Source organism: Arachis stenosperma, chromosome 2 (genome assembly GCF_014773155.1).
Source record: "Arachis stenosperma cultivar V10309 chromosome 2, arast.V10309.gnm1.PFL2, whole genome shotgun sequence".
In the NCBI taxonomy this organism is placed as follows: Eukaryota; Viridiplantae; Streptophyta; class Magnoliopsida; order Fabales; family Fabaceae; genus Arachis; species Arachis stenosperma.
The window spans coordinates 32,623,857-32,642,241 of record NC_080378.1 but is presented as its reverse complement, the minus strand read 5'-3'; the positions used below and the strand labels follow the sequence as shown (position 1 = coordinate 32,642,241).

The window sequence follows — 18,385 nt, the reverse complement described above, 5'->3', positions numbered from 1 at the left end:
TTTTTTTCTTTTTCTTTTTTTCCTTCTCTTTTTTTTTGTATTCACTGCTTTTTCTTGCTTCAGAATCATTTTTTTATGATTTTTCAGATCCTCAGTAACATGTCTCCTTTTTCATCATTCTTTCAAGAGCCAACATTCATGACCACAAATTCAAAAGACACATGCACTGTTCAAGCATACATTCAAAAACAAAAGTATTGCCACCACATCAAACTAATTAAGCTAGTTTTAAAGATGAATTCGAAATCCTGTACTTCTTGTTCTTTTGTGATTAAAACATTTTTCATTTAAGAAAGGTGATGGATTCATAGGACATTCATAACTTTAAGGCATAGACACTAAGACACTAATGATCATAAGACACAAACATGGACAAACATAAGCATAAAAAGAAAAAAAACAGAAAATAAAGACAAGGGGATTAAAGAACGGGTCCACCTCGTGATGGCGGCTTGTTCTTCCTCTTGAAGGTCTTATGGAGTGCTTGAGCTCCTCAATGTCTCTTCCTTGTCTTTGTTGCTCCTCTCTCATGATTCTTTGATCTTCTCTAATTTCATGGAGGAGGATGGAATGTTCTTGGTGCTCCACCCTTTAGTTGTCCCATGTTGGAACTTAATTCTCCTAGGGAGGTGTTCAGTTGCTCCCAATAGTTTTGTGGAGGAAAGTGCATCCCTTGAGGCATCTCAGGGACCTCATGATGAGAGGGGTCTTGTTTGCTCCATCCTCTTCTTAGTGATGGGCTTATCCTCATCATGGGGGTGTCTCCTTCTATGTCAACTCCAACTGAATAACAGAGGTGACAAATAAGGTGAGGAAAGGCTAACCTTGCCAAGGTAGAGGACTTGTCCGCCACCTTATAGAGTTCTTGGGCTATACCTCATGAACTTCCACTTCTTCTCCAATCATGATGCTATGATTATGATGGCCCGGTCTAGAGTATTCAGACCGGTTTGCTAGTGGGAATGATTGAGCGTTGGATAAACTCCAACCATCCTCTAGCCACGGGCTTGAGGTCATGCCTTCTTAGTTGAACCGGCTTCCCTCTTGAATCTCTCTTCCATTGGGCGCCCTCTTCACAATGTCAGTGAGGACTTGGTCCAACCTTTGATCAAAGTTGACCCTTCTAGTGTAAGGATGTTCATCTCCTTGCATCATGGGCAGTTGAATGTCAACCTCACATTTTCCGGACTAAAATCTAAGTATTTCCCCCGAAACCATTGTAAGCCAATTCTTTGGGTTCAGGTTCACACTTTGATCATGGCTCTTGGTGATCCATGCATTGGCATAGAACTCTTGAACCATTAAGATTCCGACTTGTTGAATGGGGTTGGTAAGAACTTCCCAACCTCTTCTTCGGATCTCATGTCGGATCTCCAGATATTCACTCTTTTTGAGTGAAAAAGGGACCTCGGGATCACCTTCTTAAGGCCACAACTTCATAGAAGTGGTCTTGATGCACCCTTGAGATGAATCTCTCCATCTCCATGACTCGGAGGTGGAAGCTTTTGCCTTCCCTTTCTCTTTCTAGAGGTTTTCGGCCTTGGATGCCATAAATGGTTATGGAAAAACAAAAGCAATGCTTTTACCACACCAAACTTAAAAGGTTGCTCGTCCTCGAGCAAAAGAAAAAAGAAGAGAGTAGAAGAGAAGAAATGAGGAAGAAGGGAATGGCTATGTGTTCAGCCAAAGAGGGGGAGAAGTGGTGTTTAGGTTGTGTGAAAATGAAGGAGTGAAGAAGGGTTTATATAAGAGAGGGGGACTCATGGTTCGGTCATGTATGGGTGGTTTGGGAGGGAAAGTGGTTTGAATTTGAATGGTGAGGTAGGTGGGGTTTTATGAAGGATGGATGTGAGTGGTGAAGAGAAGATGGGATTTGATAGGTGAAGGGTTTTTGGGAAGAATATTGAGGTGATTGGTGAATGGGTGAAGAAGAGAGGGTGGTGGGGTTGGTGGGGTTGGTGGGGATCCTGTGGGATCCACAGATCCTGAGGTGTCAAGGAAAAGTCATCCCTGCACCAAATGGCATGCAAAAATGCGTTTTGAACCAATTCTGGCGTTAAACACCGGGCTGGTGCCCATTTCTGGCGTTTAATGCCAGGTTCTGCCCTTTCCTGGCGTTTAACGCCAGTCTGGTGTCCCTTTCTGGCGTTAAACCCCAGAATGGTGCCAGACTGGGCGTTAAACGCCCACCTGCTAGCCTTACTGACGTTTAAACGCAGTAAGTTCTTCCTCCAGGGTGTGCTATTTTTCTTCCTATTTTTCATTCTGTTTTTTGCTTTTTCAATTGATTTTGTGATTCTCATGATCATCAACCTACAAATAAATAAAATAACAAAGGAAAATATGTAAAATATAACATTGGGTTGCCTCCCAACAAGCGCTTCTTTAATGTCAGTAGCTTGACAGAGGGCTCTCATGGAGCTTCACATTTTCTCAGAGCAATGTTGGAACTCCCAACACCAAACTTAGAGTTTGAATGTGGGGTTCAACACCAAACTTAGAGTTTGGTTGTGGCCTCCCAACACCAAACTTAGAATTTGACTGTGGGGGGCTCTGTTTGACTCTGATTTGAGAGAAGCTCTTCATGCTTCCTCTCCATGGTGACAGAGGGATATCCTTGAGCCTTAAACACAAAGGATTCTTCATCACTTGAATGATCAGTTCATTCACCTCCATCAACATCAATCACAGCCTTTGCTGTGGCAAGGAAGGGTCTGCCAAGGATGATGGATTCATCCATGCACTTCCCAGTCTCTAGGACTATGAAATCAGCAGGGATGTAATGGTCTTTGGTGCACAAAATTGCAATCACACTTTTGCAACTCCGCACAACTAACCAGCAAGTGCACTGGGTCGTCCAAGTAATACCTTGCGTGAGCAAGGGTCGATCCCACGGAGATTGTCGCTTGAAGCAAGCTATGGTTATCTTGTAAATCTTAGTCAGGATATCAGAAATTATCAGGATTGATTGTAAAAAGTAAAAGAACATGAAATGGTTACTTGTATTGCAGTAATGGAGAATAGGTTGAGGTTTGGAGATGCTCCATCTTCTGAATCTCTGCTTTCCTACTGTCTTCTTCATCAAACACGCAAGTCTCCTTCCATGGCAAGCTCGTGTAGGGTTTCACCGTTGTCAATGGCTACCTCCCATCCTCGCAGTGAAAGCTAATGCACGCACTCTGTCACAGTACTGCCAATCATCGGTTTGGTTCCCTCCCCTACTGGAATAGAATCCCTCTTTTTGCGTCTGTCACTAACGCCCAGTAGGTTACAGGTTTGAAGCACTCACAGTCATTCAATCATTGAATCCTACTCAGAATACCACAGACAAGGTTTAGACCTTCCGGATTCTCTTGAATGCTGCCATCAGGTCCTGCCTATACACGAAGATTCCGATTAAAGAACCCAAGAGATAACTACTCAATCTAAGATAGAACAGAGGTGGTTGTCAGGCACATGTTCGTAGGTTGAGAATGATGATGATTGTCACGGATCATCACATTCATCCGGATTAAGAACAAGTGTTATCTTAGAATCGAGCAAGCATGATTGAATAGGAAACAGTAGTAACTGCATTAATCCATCAAGACACAGCAGAGCTCCTCACCCCCAACCATGGGGTTTAGAGGCTCATACTGTGGAAAGAAACGTGTACAAAATATTATGGGGTCATAAGGTACGGATACAATGTCAAAAGATCCTATAAGTAGTAAACTAGTGTCCTAAGGTTTACAGAAATGAGTAAATGACAGAAAAATCCACTTTCGGGCCCACTTGGTGTGTGCTTGGGCTGAGCAATGAAGGAATTTCGTGTAGAGACCTTTTCTGGAGTTAAACGCCAGCTTTCATGCCAGTTTGGGCGTTTAACTCCAAATTTTATGCCAGTTCCGGCGTTTAACGCTGGAATTTCTGTAGGTGACTTTGAGCGCCGGTTTGGGCCATCAAATATTGGGCAAAGTATGGACTATTATATATTGCTGGAAAGCCCAAGATGTCTACTTTCCAATGCCGTTGAGAGCGCGCCAATTGGGCTTCTGTAGCTCCAGAAAATCCACTTCGAGTGCAGGGAGGTCAGAATCCAACAGCATCTGCAGTCCTTTTCAGTCTCTGGATCAGATTTTGCTCAGGACCCTCAATTTCAGCCAGAAAATACCTGAAATCACAGAAAAACACACAAACTCATAGTAAAGTCTAGAAAAGTGAATTTTAATTAAAAACTAATAAAAATATACTAAAAACCAACTAAAAGATACCAAAACCTACTAAAACAATGCCAAAAGCATACAAATTATCCGCTCATCAGTCTTCAATCTTTACCAGAACATCCTCTACAAGTCCATAAGCTTGTGTTCTTGAATTGTCTGCCATCTCTAGTGAGATTCTTGCAGCTTTGTACCTCAAGATCCCTAGCTTCTCCATTACAGAGAGAGGCATGAGGTTTACACTTGACCCTAAGTCACACAGAGCCTTCTTGAAGGTCATGGTGCCTATGGTACAAGGTAGTGAAAACTTCCCAGGGTCTTGTCTCTTTTGAGGTAATTTCTGCCTAGACAAGTCATCCAGTTCTTTGGTGAGCAAAGGAGGTTCGTTCTCCCAAGTCTCATTTCCAAATAACTTGTCATTTAGCTTCATGATTGCTCCAAGGTATTTAGCAACTTGCTCTTCAGTGACATACTCATCCTCTTCAGAGGAGGAATACTCATCAGAGCTCATGAAAGGCAGAAGTAAGTCCAATGGAATCTCTATGGTCTCATTTTGAGCCTCAGATTCCCATGGTTCCTCATTGGGGAACTTATTGGAGGCTAGTGCACGCCCATTGAGGTCTTCCTCAGTGGCGTTCACCTCTTCTCCTTCCTCTCCAAATTAGGCCATGTTGATGGCCTTGCACTCTCCTTTTGGATTTTCTTCTGTATTGCTTGGAAGAGTACTAGGAGGGAGTTCAGTAATCTTCTTGCTCAGCTGTCCCACTTGTGCCTCCAAATTTCTAATGGAGGACCTTGTTTCAGTCATAAAACTTTGAGTGGTTTTGATTAGATCAGAGACCATGGTTGCTAAGTCAGAGTGGTTCTGCTTAGAATTCTCTGTCTGTTGCTGAGAAGATGATGGAAAAGGCTTGCCATTGCTAAACCTGTTTCTTCCACCATTATTTGTTGAAACCCTGTTGAGGTCTCTGTTGATCCTTCCATGAGAAATTTGGATGATTTCTCCATGAAGAATTATAGGTGTTTCCATAGGGTTCTCCTAGGTAATTCACCTCTTCCATTGAAGGGTTCTCAGGATCATAAGCTTCTTCTTCAGATGAAGCATCCTTAGTACTGCTTGGTGCATTTCGCATTCCAGACAGACTTTGAGAAATCAAATTGACTTGTTGAGTCAATATCTTGTTCTGAGCCAGAATGGCATTCAGAGTATCAATCTCAAGAACTCCTTTCTTCTGATTAGTCCCATTGTTTACAGGATTCCTTTCAGAAGTGTACATGAATTGGTTATTTGCAACCATTTCAATCAGCTCTTGAGCTTCTGTAGGCGTCTTCTTCAGATGAAGAGATCCTCCAGCAGAGCTATCCAAAGACATCTTGGACAGTTCAGAGAGACCATCATAGAAAATGCCTATGATGCTCCATTCAGAAAGCATGTCAGAAGGACATTTTCTGATCAATTGTTTGTATCTTTCCCAAGCTTCATAGAGGGATTCTCCATCCTTCTGTCTGAAGGTTTGGACTTCCACTCTAAGCTTACTCAATTTTTGAGGTGGAAAGAACTTTGCCAAGAAGGCATTGACTAGCTTTTCCCATGAGTCTAGGCTTTCTTTAGGTTGTGAGTCCAACCATGTCCTAGCTCTGTCTCTTACAGCAAAAGGGAATAGCATCAGTCTGTAGACCTCAGGGTCAACCCCATTAGTCTTGACAGTGTCACAGATTTGCAAGAATTCAGCTAAGAACTGATGAGGATCTTCCAATGGAAGTCCATGGAACTTGCAATTCTGTTGCATTAGAGAAACTAATTGAGGCTTAAGCTCAAAGTTGTTTGCTCCAATGGCAGGGATAGAGATGCTTCTCCCATAGAAGTCGGGAGTAGGTGCAGTAAAGTCACCCAGCACCTTCCTTGCATTGTTTGCATTGTTGTTGTTTTCGGCTGCCATGTCTTTTTCTTTGAAGATTTCTGTTTGGTCCTCTACAGAGAGTTGTGCCTTAGCTTCTCTTAGCTTTCGCTTCAAGGTCCTTTCAGGTTCAGGGTCAGCTTCAACAAGAATGCCTTTGTCTTTGTTCCTGCTCATATAAAAGAGAAAAGAACAAGAAAATGTGGAATCCTATATGTCACAGTATAGAGATTCCTTGAGGTGTCAGAGGAAAAGAAAATTAGAAGGAAGAGGTAGAAGAATTCGAACTTAGTAAGATAGAGTTCGAATTGTGCATTGAGAAGGAGTGGTACTCCATTAATAGAAGGATGTGAGCAGAGGGGAACAGCTTTTTCGAAAATTAATTAAAATGATTTTAAAAGCATTTTGAAAAACTTTAATTTGATTTTTGAAAATCAAGAGTGAGAAAGGGATCAAGTAATTTTTGAAAAAGATTTTGAAATTAGAAATCAAAAAGATATGATTGAAAACTATTTTGAAAAGATGAGGTTAAGAAGATATGATTGGTTTTTAAAAAATGTGATGAGAAGATATGATTTGAAAACAATTTTAAAAAGATTTGATTTTAAAATTAATGACTTGCCTGACAAGAAAAGATATGATTCAAACATTAAACCTTTCTCACAGAAAAGGCAACATACTTGAAATGTTCAATCAAATCATTAATTGTTAGCAGTATCTTTGAAAAAGGAAAGAAATTGATTTTGAAAACATTTGATTGAAAAGATATGATTTGAAAAAAGATTTGATTTTGAAAAACTTTGAAAACTTAAAAAAAATTGGTTTGAAAACAAAATTCTCCCCCCTTGTGCCATCCTGGCGTTAAACGCCCAGAATGGTGCACATTCTGGCGTTTAACGCCCAATGCACTACCTTTTTGGGCGTTAAACGCCCAACCAGGCACCCTGGCTGGCGTTTAAACGCCAGTCTGTCCTTCTTCACTGGGCGTTTTGAACGCCTAGCTTTTTCTGTGTAATTCCTCTGCTGCATGTTCTGAATCTTCAGTTCCCTGTACTATTGACTTGAAAATAGAACCAAGATCAAATAAACAATGCATGCAAGACACCAAACTTAAAATTAGACACTAGACTCAAACAAGAAACATAAAATATTTTTGGTTTTTATGATTTTGAAAATTTTTTTTGGATTTTTCGAAAATTAAGTGGAAAAGAAAATAAAGGTATCAAAATTCTTAATGAGAATTCCAGGAATCATGCAATGTTAGTCTAAAGCTTCAGTCTAAAGGAATTAGACATGAATAGCCAAGCTTCAGCAGGACATTGCATTCAAGAGCTAAATTGATGAGAATCAATCAGCTTTGATGATGATAAGAACATCACCTTGAAACACTAGAATTCGTTCTTAAGAACTCTGAAGAAAAATACCTAATCTAAGCAACAAGATGAACCGTCAGTTGTCCAAACTCAACAATCCCCGGCAACGGCGCCAAAAACTTGGTGCACGAAATTGTGATCATCAATGGCGCCATCAACATGGTATGCTCATTGCAATCTCAACTCTTCATCACAACTCCGCACAACTAACCAGCAAGTGCACTGGGTCGTCCAAGTAATAAACCTTACGCGAGTAAGGGTCGATCCCACGGAGATTGTTGGTATGAAGCAAGCTATGGTCATCTTGTAAATCTTAGTCAGGCAAACTCAAATGGATATGGTGATATACGAATAAAACATAAAGATAAAGATAGAGATACTTATGTAATTCATTGGTGGGAATTTCAGATAAGCGCATGAAGATGCTGTGTCCCTTTCGTCTCTCTGCTTTCTTACTGTCTTCATCCAATCCTTCTTACTCCTTTCCATGGCAAGCTTATCCAAGGGTTTCACCGTTGTCAGTGGCTACCTCCCATCCTCTCAGTGGAAATGTTCAACGCACCCTGTCACGGCACGGCTATCCATCTGTCGGTTCTCGATCAGGCCGGAATAGAATCCAGTGATTCTTTTGCGTCTGTCACTAATGCCCTGCCTTCAGGAGTTTGAAGCACGTCACAGTCATTCAATCATTGAATCCTACTCAGAATACCACAGACAAGGTTAGACCTTCCGGATTCTCTAGAATGCCGCCATCAGTTCTAGCCTATACCACGAAGACTCTGATCTCACGGAATGGCTGGCTCGGTTGTCAGGCGAGCACTCGGTTGTCAGGCGATCAACCATGCATCGTGTATCAGGAATCCAAGAGATATTCACCCAATCTAAGGTAGAACAGAGGTGGTTGTCAGGCACACGTTCATAGGTGAGAATGATGATGAGTGTCACGGATCATCACATTCATCAAGTTGAAGAACAAGTGATATCTTAGAACAAGAACAAGCGGAATTGAATAGAAGAACAATAGTAATTGCATTAATACTTCGAGGTACAGCAGAGCTCCACACCTTAATCTATGGTGTGTAGAAACTCCACCGTTGAAAATACATAAGAACAAGGTCTAGGCATGGCCGAATGGCCAGCCTCCCAAAGAGGGTTCAATCATAAAAACATGATCAAAAGATTCTAAGATTGAAAGATAAAAATACAATAGTAAAAGGTCCTATTTATAGAGAACTAGTAGCTTAGGAATGAGTAAATGACATAAAAATCCACTTCCGGGCCCACTTGGTGTGTGCTTGGGCTGAGCAATGAAGCATTTTCGTGTAGAGACTCTTCTCAGAGTTAAACGCCAGCTTTTGTGCCAGTTTGGGCGTTTAACTCCCATTTTGGTGCCAGTTCCGGCGTTTAACGCTGGAATTTCTGAAGGTGACTTTGAACGCCGGTTTGGGCCATCAAATCTTTGGCAAAGTATGGACTATCATATATTTCTGGAAAGCCCAGGATGTCTACTTTCCAACGCCGTTGAGAGCGCGCCAATTGGGCTTCTGTAGCTCCAGAAAATCCACTTCGAGTGCAGGGAGGTCAGAATCCAACAGCATCTACAGTCCTTTTCAGTCTCTGAATCAGATTTTTGCTCAGGTCCCTCAATTTCAGCCAGAAAATACCTGAAATCACAGAAAAACACACAAACTCATAGTAAAGTCCAGAAAAGTGAATTTTAACTAAAAACTAATAAAAATATACTAAAAACTAAACCAAATATACTAAAAACATACTAAAAACAATGCCAAAAAGCGTACAAATTATCCGCTCATCAAGCAGCATGGTCAGTGTACACAATCACCTTTGATCCTACCAGATAGGTTCTAAACTTGTCAATGGCATAGACCACTGCAAGTAACTCTTTTTCTGTGGTTGTGTAATTCTTCTGTGCGTCATTTAGAACACGGCTGGCATAATAAATGACGTGCAGAAGCTTGTTATGCCTCTGTCCCAACACTGCACCAATGGCATGGTCACTGGCATCACACATTAATTCGAATGGTAATGTCCAGTCTGGTGCAGAGATGACTGGTGCTGTGACCAGCTTAGCTTTCAGGGTCTCAAATGCCTGCAAACACTGTGTGTCAAACACAAATGGTGTGTCAGCAGCCAGCAGTTTACTCAGAGGTTTTGCAATTTTCGAAAAATCCTTTATAAACCTTCTGTAAAATCCTGCATGCCTCAGAAAGCTTCTGATTGCCTTAACATTGGCAGGTGGTGGTAATTTTTCAATTACCTCTACCTTTGCCTTATCCACCTCTATACCCCTGCTTGAAATTTTGTGCCCAAGGACAATTCCTTCAGTCACCATAAAGTGACATTTTTCCCAGTTTAAAACCAGGTTAGTCTCTTGGCACCTTTTCAGGACAAGTGCTAAGTGGTTGAGACAGGAGCTGAATGAGTCTCTATATACTGAGAAGTCATCCATGAAAACTTCTAGGAATTTCTCCACCATATCAGAGAAGATGGATAGCATGCATCTCTGAAAGGTTGCAGGAGCATTACACAGACCAAAAGGCATCCTTCTGTAGGCAAACACGCCAGAAGGGCAAGTGAATGCTGTTTTCTCTTGGTCCTGAGGATCTACTGCAATCTGATTGTAGCCTGAATAGCCATCCAAAAAGTAGTAATAGTCATGACCAGCTAGTCTTTCTAGCATCTGGTCTATGAATGGTAAAGGAAAATGATCCTTTCTGGTGGCTGTATTGAGCCTTCTGTAGTCAATACATATGCGCCACCCTGTGACTGTTCTTGTAGGAACCAGTTCATTCTTTTCATTATGAACTACTGTCATGCCTCCCTTCTTGGGGATAACTTGGACAGGGCTCACCCAGGGGCTATCAGAAATAGGATAAATAATCCCAGCCTCTAGTAATTTAGTGACCTCTTTCTGCACCACTTCCTTCATGGCTCTATTTAGCCGCCTTTGTGGTTGGACCACTGGTTTGGCATTATCCTCCAATAGGATCTTGTGCATGCATCTTGCTGGGCTAATGCCCTTAAGATCACTTATGGACCACCCAAGAGCTGTCTTGTGTGTCCTTAGCACTTGAATCAGTGCTTCCTCTTCCTGTGGACTTAAAGCAGAGCTTATAATCACTGGAAAAGTGTTACCTTCTCCCAGAAATGCATACTTCAGGGATGGTGGTAGTGGTTTGAGTTCAGGTTTGGGAGGCTTATCCTCTTCCTGAGGAATTTTCAAAAATTCTTTTGTTTCCTCTGTCTCTTCCTGATCAGGCTGAGCATCCTTGAAGATGTCCTCAAGCTCTGATTCTAAACTTTCAGTCATATTGACCTCTTCCACTAAAGAGTCAATAATGTCAGCGCCCATGCAGTCATTTGGTGTGTCTGGATGCTGCATAGCTTTTACAGCATTCAACTTGAACTCATCCTCATTGACTCTCAGGGTTACTTCCCCTTTTTGTACATCAATGAGAGTTCATCCAGTTGCTAGGAAAGGTCTTCCTAGAATGAGAGTTGCACTCTTGTGCTCCTCCATTTCCAGCACTACAAAGTCAGTTGGAAAGGCAAATGGCCCAACCTTGACAATCATGTCCTCAATTATGCCTGATGGATATTTAATGGAGCCATCAGCAAGTTGGAGGCATATCCGGGTTGGTTTGACTTCTTCAGTCAGCCCAAGCTTTCTGATAGTAGATACAGGTATTAGATTGATGCTCGCTCTAAGATCACACAGGGCTATCTTGGTGCAAGCACCTTCTAATGTGCAGGGTATCATAAAGCTTCCTGGATCTTGAAGCTTTTCTGGTAAGCTTTTCAGAATGACTGCACTGCATTCTTCAGTGAGAAATACTTTTTCAGTTTCTCTCCAATCCTTCTTATGACTTAAGATCTCTTTCATGAACTTAGCATAAGAAGGTATTTGCTCAAGTGCCTCTGCAAACGGAATCTTTATTTCAAGAGTCCTTAGGTAGTCTGCAAAGCGGGCAAATTGCTTATCCTGCTCCGCTTGGCGGAGTTTCTGAGGATAAGGCATCTTGGCTTTATATTCTTCAACCTTGGTTGCTGCAGGTTTATTCCTTACAGAAGTGGTTGGAGAAGCCTTTTTAGAGGGGTTACTATCAGCACTCTCAGGTGTCTGGTTCCCCTTTTGCGTTTGAACGCCAAGATTGGGTGGAAAATGGGCGTTTAACGCCAACTTTTCCCCCTTTTCTGGCATTTGAACGCCAGAACTGGGCAGGGAATGGGCGTTTAACGCCAGCTTTCCCTCATTTTCTGGTGTTTGAACGCCAATAGTATTCCTCTCTGGGCTCTTACTGTCCTCATAGGGATTTTGGATAGTGGTTTGGCTATCCTCTGTCAATTGTTCCTTTATTGACCTTTTGCTACTTTGAGCAGTGTTATTCAATGTCTTCCCACTCCTCAGTTGAACTGCTTGGCATTCTTCTGTTATCTGTTTAGACAGCTGCTGTTTTGCCTGATTCAACTGTAATTCTATGTCCTTGTTAGCAATTCTAGTCTCTTAGAGCATTTCTTTAAATTCTGCTAACTATTTTGTTATCAGGTGTAATTGTTGATTAAGCTCAACCATCTGTTCTTGAGGATTAGGATCAGTGGCTAATGCCATAACTTCCTTTTGTGTAGAGGATTCATTGCTAGAGTACAAATGTTGATTTCTAGCAACAGTATCTATAAGCTCTTGAGCTTCCTCAATCGTCTTCCTCATATGTATAGATCCACCAGCTGAGTGGTCTAGAGACATCTGAGCTTTTTCTGTAAGCCCATAGTAGAAGATGTCTAACTGTACCCACTCTGAAAACATTTCAGAGGGGCATTTTCTTAGCATACCTCTATACCTCTCCCAGGCATTATAAAGGGATTCATTATCCTCTTGTTTAAAGCCTTGGATGTCCAGCCTTAGCTGTGTCATCCTTTTTGGAGGGTAAAATTGATTCAGGAATTTGTCTGATAGCTGTTTCCATGTCTTTATGCTTGCTGTAGGTTGGTTATTCAACCACCTCTTAGCTTGATCTTTTACAGCAAATGAAAACAGTAATAATCTGTAGACATCCTGATCCACCTCTTTATCACGTATTGTGTCAGCAAGTTGTAAGAATTGTGCCAGAAACTCAGTAGGTTCTTCCTGTGGAAGACCGGAATACTGGCAATTTTGCTGCACCATGATAATGAGTTGAGGGTTTAGCTTAAAGCTGCTTGCTTTGATGGGAGGTATACAGATGCTACTCCCATATGCAGCTGTAATGGGGTTAGCATATGACCCCAGAGTCCTTTTGGACTGTTCATTCCCACTTATGTCCATGATGGAGAAAAGGGAATTGATGTGAATAGTAATCAAGATATATATGTATATATATTTTTTTGAAAAGAGGAAAGATAAAAACAACAAAGGGACACCAAACTTAAAATTTTTCAGAAAAGCAAACATGAATTTTCGAAAACCTCAAGAAAAACACAAAGAAGACACCAAACTTAGAATTTTTTTTTTAAAAGATCAAAAAGGGACTAAGGACATGCAAATTCGAAAATTAAAAGAAAAACAAAAGCATGCAATTGACACCAAACTTAAAATATGAAACTACACTCAAATAAAAGACTCTAAACCAACAAAAATAAAACAGTCCTAATTTAAGCAACAAGATAAACCGTCAGTTGTCCAAACTCGAAACAATCCCCGGCAACGGCACCAAAAACTTGGTGCACGAAATTGCAATCACACTTTTGCAATCCCGCACAACTAACCAGCAAGTGCACTGGGTCGTCCAAGTAATACCTTACGAGAGTAAGGGTCGATCCCACGGAGATTGTCGGCTTGAAGCAAGCTATGGTTATCTTGTAACTCTTAGTCAGGATATCAAAAATTATCAGGATTGATTGTGAAAAGCAAAAGAACATGAAATAGGTACTTGTTTTGCAGTAATGGAGAATAGGTTGAGGTTTTGGAGATGCTCTATCTACTGAACCTCTGCTTTCCTACTGTCTTCTTCTTCAAGCACGCAAGGTTCCTTCCATGGCAAGCTGTATGTAGGGTTTCACCGTTGTCAATGGCTACCTCCCATCCTCTAAGTGAAAATGTTCAACGCACCCTGTCACGGCACGGCTATTCAGCTGTCGGTTCTCGATCATGTCGGAATAGAATCCAATGATTCTTTTGCGTCTGTTACTAACGCCCCACAATCGCGAGTTTGAAGCTCGTCACAGTCATTCAATCATTGAATCCTACTCAGAATACCACAGACAAGGTTTAGACCTTTCGGATTCTCTTGAATGCCGCCATCGATTCTAGCTTATACCACGAAGATTCTGATTAAGGAATCCAAGAGATATCTACTCAATCTAAGGTAGAATGCAGGTGGTTGTCAGGCACACGTTCATAGTTGAGAACGATGATGAGTGTCACGGATCATCACATTCATCAGGTTTAGGAACAAGTGATATCTTAGAACGGAAGCAAGCATGATTGAATGAAAAACAGTAGTAATTGCATTAATCCATCAAGACACAACAGAGCTCCTCACCCCCAACCATGGGTTTTAGAGACTCATGCCGTAGAAGATACAATGAGAAACGTGTAAAGTGTCATGAGGTCCAGATACAATGTCAAAAGATCCTATTAATAGTGAACTAGTAACCTAGGGTTTACAGAATTGAGTAAATGACAGAAAAATCCACTTCCGGGCCCACTTGGTGTGTGCTTGGACTGAGCATTGAAGTATTTTCGTGTAGAGACTCTTTCTAGAGTTAAACGCCAGCTTTTATGCCAGTTTGGGCGTTTAACTCCAATTTGCATGCCAGTTCCAGCGTTAAACGCTGGGAATTCTGAAGCTGATTTGCAATGCCAGTTTGGGCCATCAAATCTCGGGCAAAGTATGGACTATTATACATTGCTGGAAAGCCCAGAATGTCTAATTTCCAACGCCGTTGAGAGCGCGCCAATTGGGCTTCTGTAGCTCCAGAAAATCCACTTCGAGTGCAGGGAGGTCAGAATCCAACAGCATCTGCAGTCCTTTTCAGCCTCTAAATCAGATTTTTGCTCAGGACCCTCAATTTCAGCCAGAAAATACCTGAAATCACAGAAAAACACACAAACTCATAGTAAAGTCCAGAAAAGTGAATTTTAACTAAAAACTAATAAAAATATAATAAAAACTAACTAAAATATACTAAAAACATACTCAAAATAATGCCAAAAAGCGTATAAATTATCCGCTCATCAGTTGTTGCCATGAGAGTTGATCAAATCGTTGTGGCTCCTCCCATTTTTGATTATTCCAACCTTGATGTGTGTTCTCATTGTAATTTCTTCTTCCTGCAACATTATTGTAACCAGACTCATAGCCAAAGGAGTGAGAGTTCATAGTAGTAAATAGAAAAATAAAAACAAAAATTAATAAAAAGAAAATATTTTGAAAAAGATATAATTTTTGAAAAAAGATAGGAAAATAATTTTGAAAAAGATATGATTTTTGAAAAAGATAAGATAAGATAAAAAAAATTTTAAAATAAAAATCTGAATTTTTTTTTTTTGAAAAAAATTTACAATAACCAATAATAAGGCACACGTTTGCAATTCCCCGGCAACGATGCTATTTTGACGTTAGGATTTTTGCCAGTAAAGAATTTCATAAAAATAGTCGCGTTGTAGATATAGTCTCTAAACCGACATAAATCCCTTCGTACAAAGTTTTGGTTGTCACAAGTAACAAACCCCTTTAAAATTGATAACCGAGTATTAAACCTCGAGTCGTCTTCTCAAGGAATTGCAGGAAAGTATGTTCTTATTATTGGTTATGAAAAAGTGTGTTTGGGGTTTTTTGGATCAAGGTAAAAGGTTAGTTGGGCAGTATGTTGCACAAAAAATAATAAGAAAAATAAATAAATAACTATAAAATAAACTCTTGGCAAGGTATGGGAACTGGAGGTCCTATCCCAGTTATCCTTATCAATTGTGATGAGAATTAGATTCTTCTCCCACTTTGTTAACCTCTAACTATGAAGGTAAGTTAAGTGGATGAATTAATTCCAATTCTCAACTAACAATGAGTTTGATAACTCAAGAGTCACCAATTATTTAGCCAAGGCCAAAGGGGAAAAACTAAATCTACTAGAATAACAATATCCTCAGATTGGGAATAATAAAAAGGAACAATCATAAACTGAAATGCTTCAAATATCATTAAATAAAATATTCAAATCTTAACATGGAAAAGTTCATAAATTAACCTGGGATTGTGAGTCACTCTTAAAACTAAGAGAAGTCCTAAATCCTAATCCTAAGAGAGAGAGGAGAGAACCTCTCTCACTAAAAACTACATCTAAAACTGTAAAAAGTGAATTATGAGTGAATAATTATGAATACATGCATTCTCCCACTTTATAGCCTCTAATCTGTGTGTTCTGGGCTGAAAACTGGGTCAAAAGCAGCCCAGAAGTCACTTCCAGCGCTTTCTGGTCCGTACAGGTCGCGAAAAAGTGACGCGGCCGCGTCGTCCACGCGGCCGCGCGGGTTGCGCTCCTGCCAGGTCACGCGTCCGCGTGACCCACGCGTTCGCATCGCTTGGCGTTGGGGCAGCTATGGCAAATTATATATCAAATCGAAGCCCCGGACGTTAGCTTCCCAACGCAACTAGAACCGCGTCGTTTGAACTTCTGTAGCTAATGTTATCGCTGTTTGAGTGCGAAGAGGTCAGGCTAGACAGCTTAGCAGTTTCTCCAACTTCTTGTATTCCTTCCACTTTTGCATGCTTCCTTTCCATCCTCTGAGCCATTCCTGCCTTGTAATCTCTGAAAACACTTAACACACATATCAAGGCATCTAATGGTATAAAAGGAGAATTAATATTAATAAAATTAAGGTCAAAGAAGAATGTTTTCAATCAAAGCACATAATTAGGAGGGAAAATGTAAAACATGCAAATAGTATGAATAAGTGGGTAAAGAGTAGATAAAAAACCACTCAATTGCGCACAAGATAAACCATGAAATATGGGTTTATCACCTTTGCCTGCATGCCAATAAACCTCTTGCATTCTATTGTCCTACATGCACTTGCTATATTTCCATTGCTGAGCTTTTCACATGTAATCCGGATCATGTGTTAATGCCATTTATCTTTATTGTGCATTGACTATCACTTACACTACCCTCTTCCTTGCTCTATCTCTTTGAATTTAATTTCCTTTCTCTTCCCTTCTTTCAGGATGGCCACCAAGAAAGGAAAAGAGAAAGCTACTTCCAAACCACCAGCAAGAAGAGGAACTAAAAGAGCATTAGTGGTAGAGCCTTCTTCAACCGCAGTCAAGCCCTCAACAAAAAGAGTTAAGAGGATAATTAAGGTTGACGACAAGGAGAAAGCCTTTCCAGCAAAGGACACTGTGCGATTTCCCAATCGCTACTGTGAGCAGATGTTCCCTATCCTAGCAGAAAGGAACTATAACAATGAATACCTTCTTATCCTCCCGTCCAATATTGCCACCTTTGTTGAGCCGCAAATTGAGCGAAGACAATGGGGTTTCCTACGGAGACAGCCAAGGCAGGTCAATCTTTCTTGGGTAGTGGTGCGCGAAATTGTGATCACTACAACTTCACACAACTAACCAGCAAGTGCACTGGGTCGTCCAAGTAATACCTTACGTGAGTAAGGGTCGATCCCACGGAGATTGTTACTATTGAAGCAAGCTATGGTCATCTTGTAAATCTTAGTCAGGCAGACTCAAATGTATGATGGTGATAAACGAAAATGACATAAAAGATAAAGATAGTGATACTTATGTAATTCATTGGTAGGAACCTCAGATAAGCGCATGAAGATGCCTTCCCCTCCGTCTCTCTGCTTTCCTACTGTCTTCATCCAATCCTTCCTACTCCTTTCCATGGCAAGCTCATGTAGGGTTTCACCGTTGTCAATGGCTACCTCCCATCCTCACAGTGAAAGCTAATGCTCACGCACTCTGTCACAGTACGGCCAATCACCGGTTGGTTCCCGCTCCTACTGGAATAGAACCCATTGATTCTTTTGCGTTGTCACTACGCCCAGCAGGTTACAAGTTTGAAGCACGTCACAGTCATTCAGTCATTGAATCCTACTCAGAATACCACAGACAAGGTTAGACCTTCCGGATTCTCTTGAATGCTGCCATCAGTTCTCGCCTATACCACGAAGACTCTGATCTCACGGAATGGCTGGCTCGTTTGTCAGGCGAGCACTCGGTTGTCAGGCGATCAACCATGCATCGTGTTATCAGGAATCCAAGAGATATTCACTAAGCCTCAGATGCGTGTAGAACAAGAGTGGTTGTCAGTCACTTTGTTCATGAGTGAGAATGGTGATGGGCGTCAATCATCACCTTCATCATGTTGAAGAACAAGTGATATCTTGGACAAAGAACAAGCGGAATTGAATAGAAGAACAATAGTAATTGCATTAATACTCGAGGTACAGCAGAGCTCCACACCTTAATCTATGGTGTGTAGAAACTCCACCGTTGAAAATACATAAGAACAAGGTCTAGGCATGGCCGAATGGCCAGCCTCCCAAAGAGGGTTCAATCATCAAAACATGATCAAAGGCTTTTTTTTTATACAATAGTAAAAGGTCCTACTTATAGAAAACTAGTAGCCTAAGGTGTACAGAAATGAGTAAATGACATAAAAATCCACTTCCGGGCCCACTTGGTGTGTGCTTGGGCTGAGCAATGAAGAAATTTCGTGTAGAGACTCTTCTTGGAGTTAAACGCCAGCTTTTATGCCAGTTTGGGCGTTTAACTCCCATTTAGGTGCCAGTTCCGGCGTTTAACGCTGGAATTTCTTGAGGTGACTTTGAACGCCGGTTTGGGCCATCAAATCTTGGGCAAAGTATGGACTATCATATATTGCTGGAAAGCCCAGGATG

At 41.1% G+C, this 18,385-nt stretch overlaps 1 non-coding gene across 1 annotated transcript; it reads left to right on the top strand.

Annotated features, from left to right (window-relative positions):
* Positions 1–5,629: 5,629 nt before the first annotated feature.
* LOC130964824 (small nucleolar RNA R71) lies at positions 5,630–5,737 on the top strand. Its single transcript, XR_009080895.1, has one exon. It is a non-coding gene; the product is annotated as a small nucleolar RNA R71 (small nucleolar RNA).
* The last annotated feature ends 12,648 nt before the right edge of the window (positions 5,738–18,385 follow it).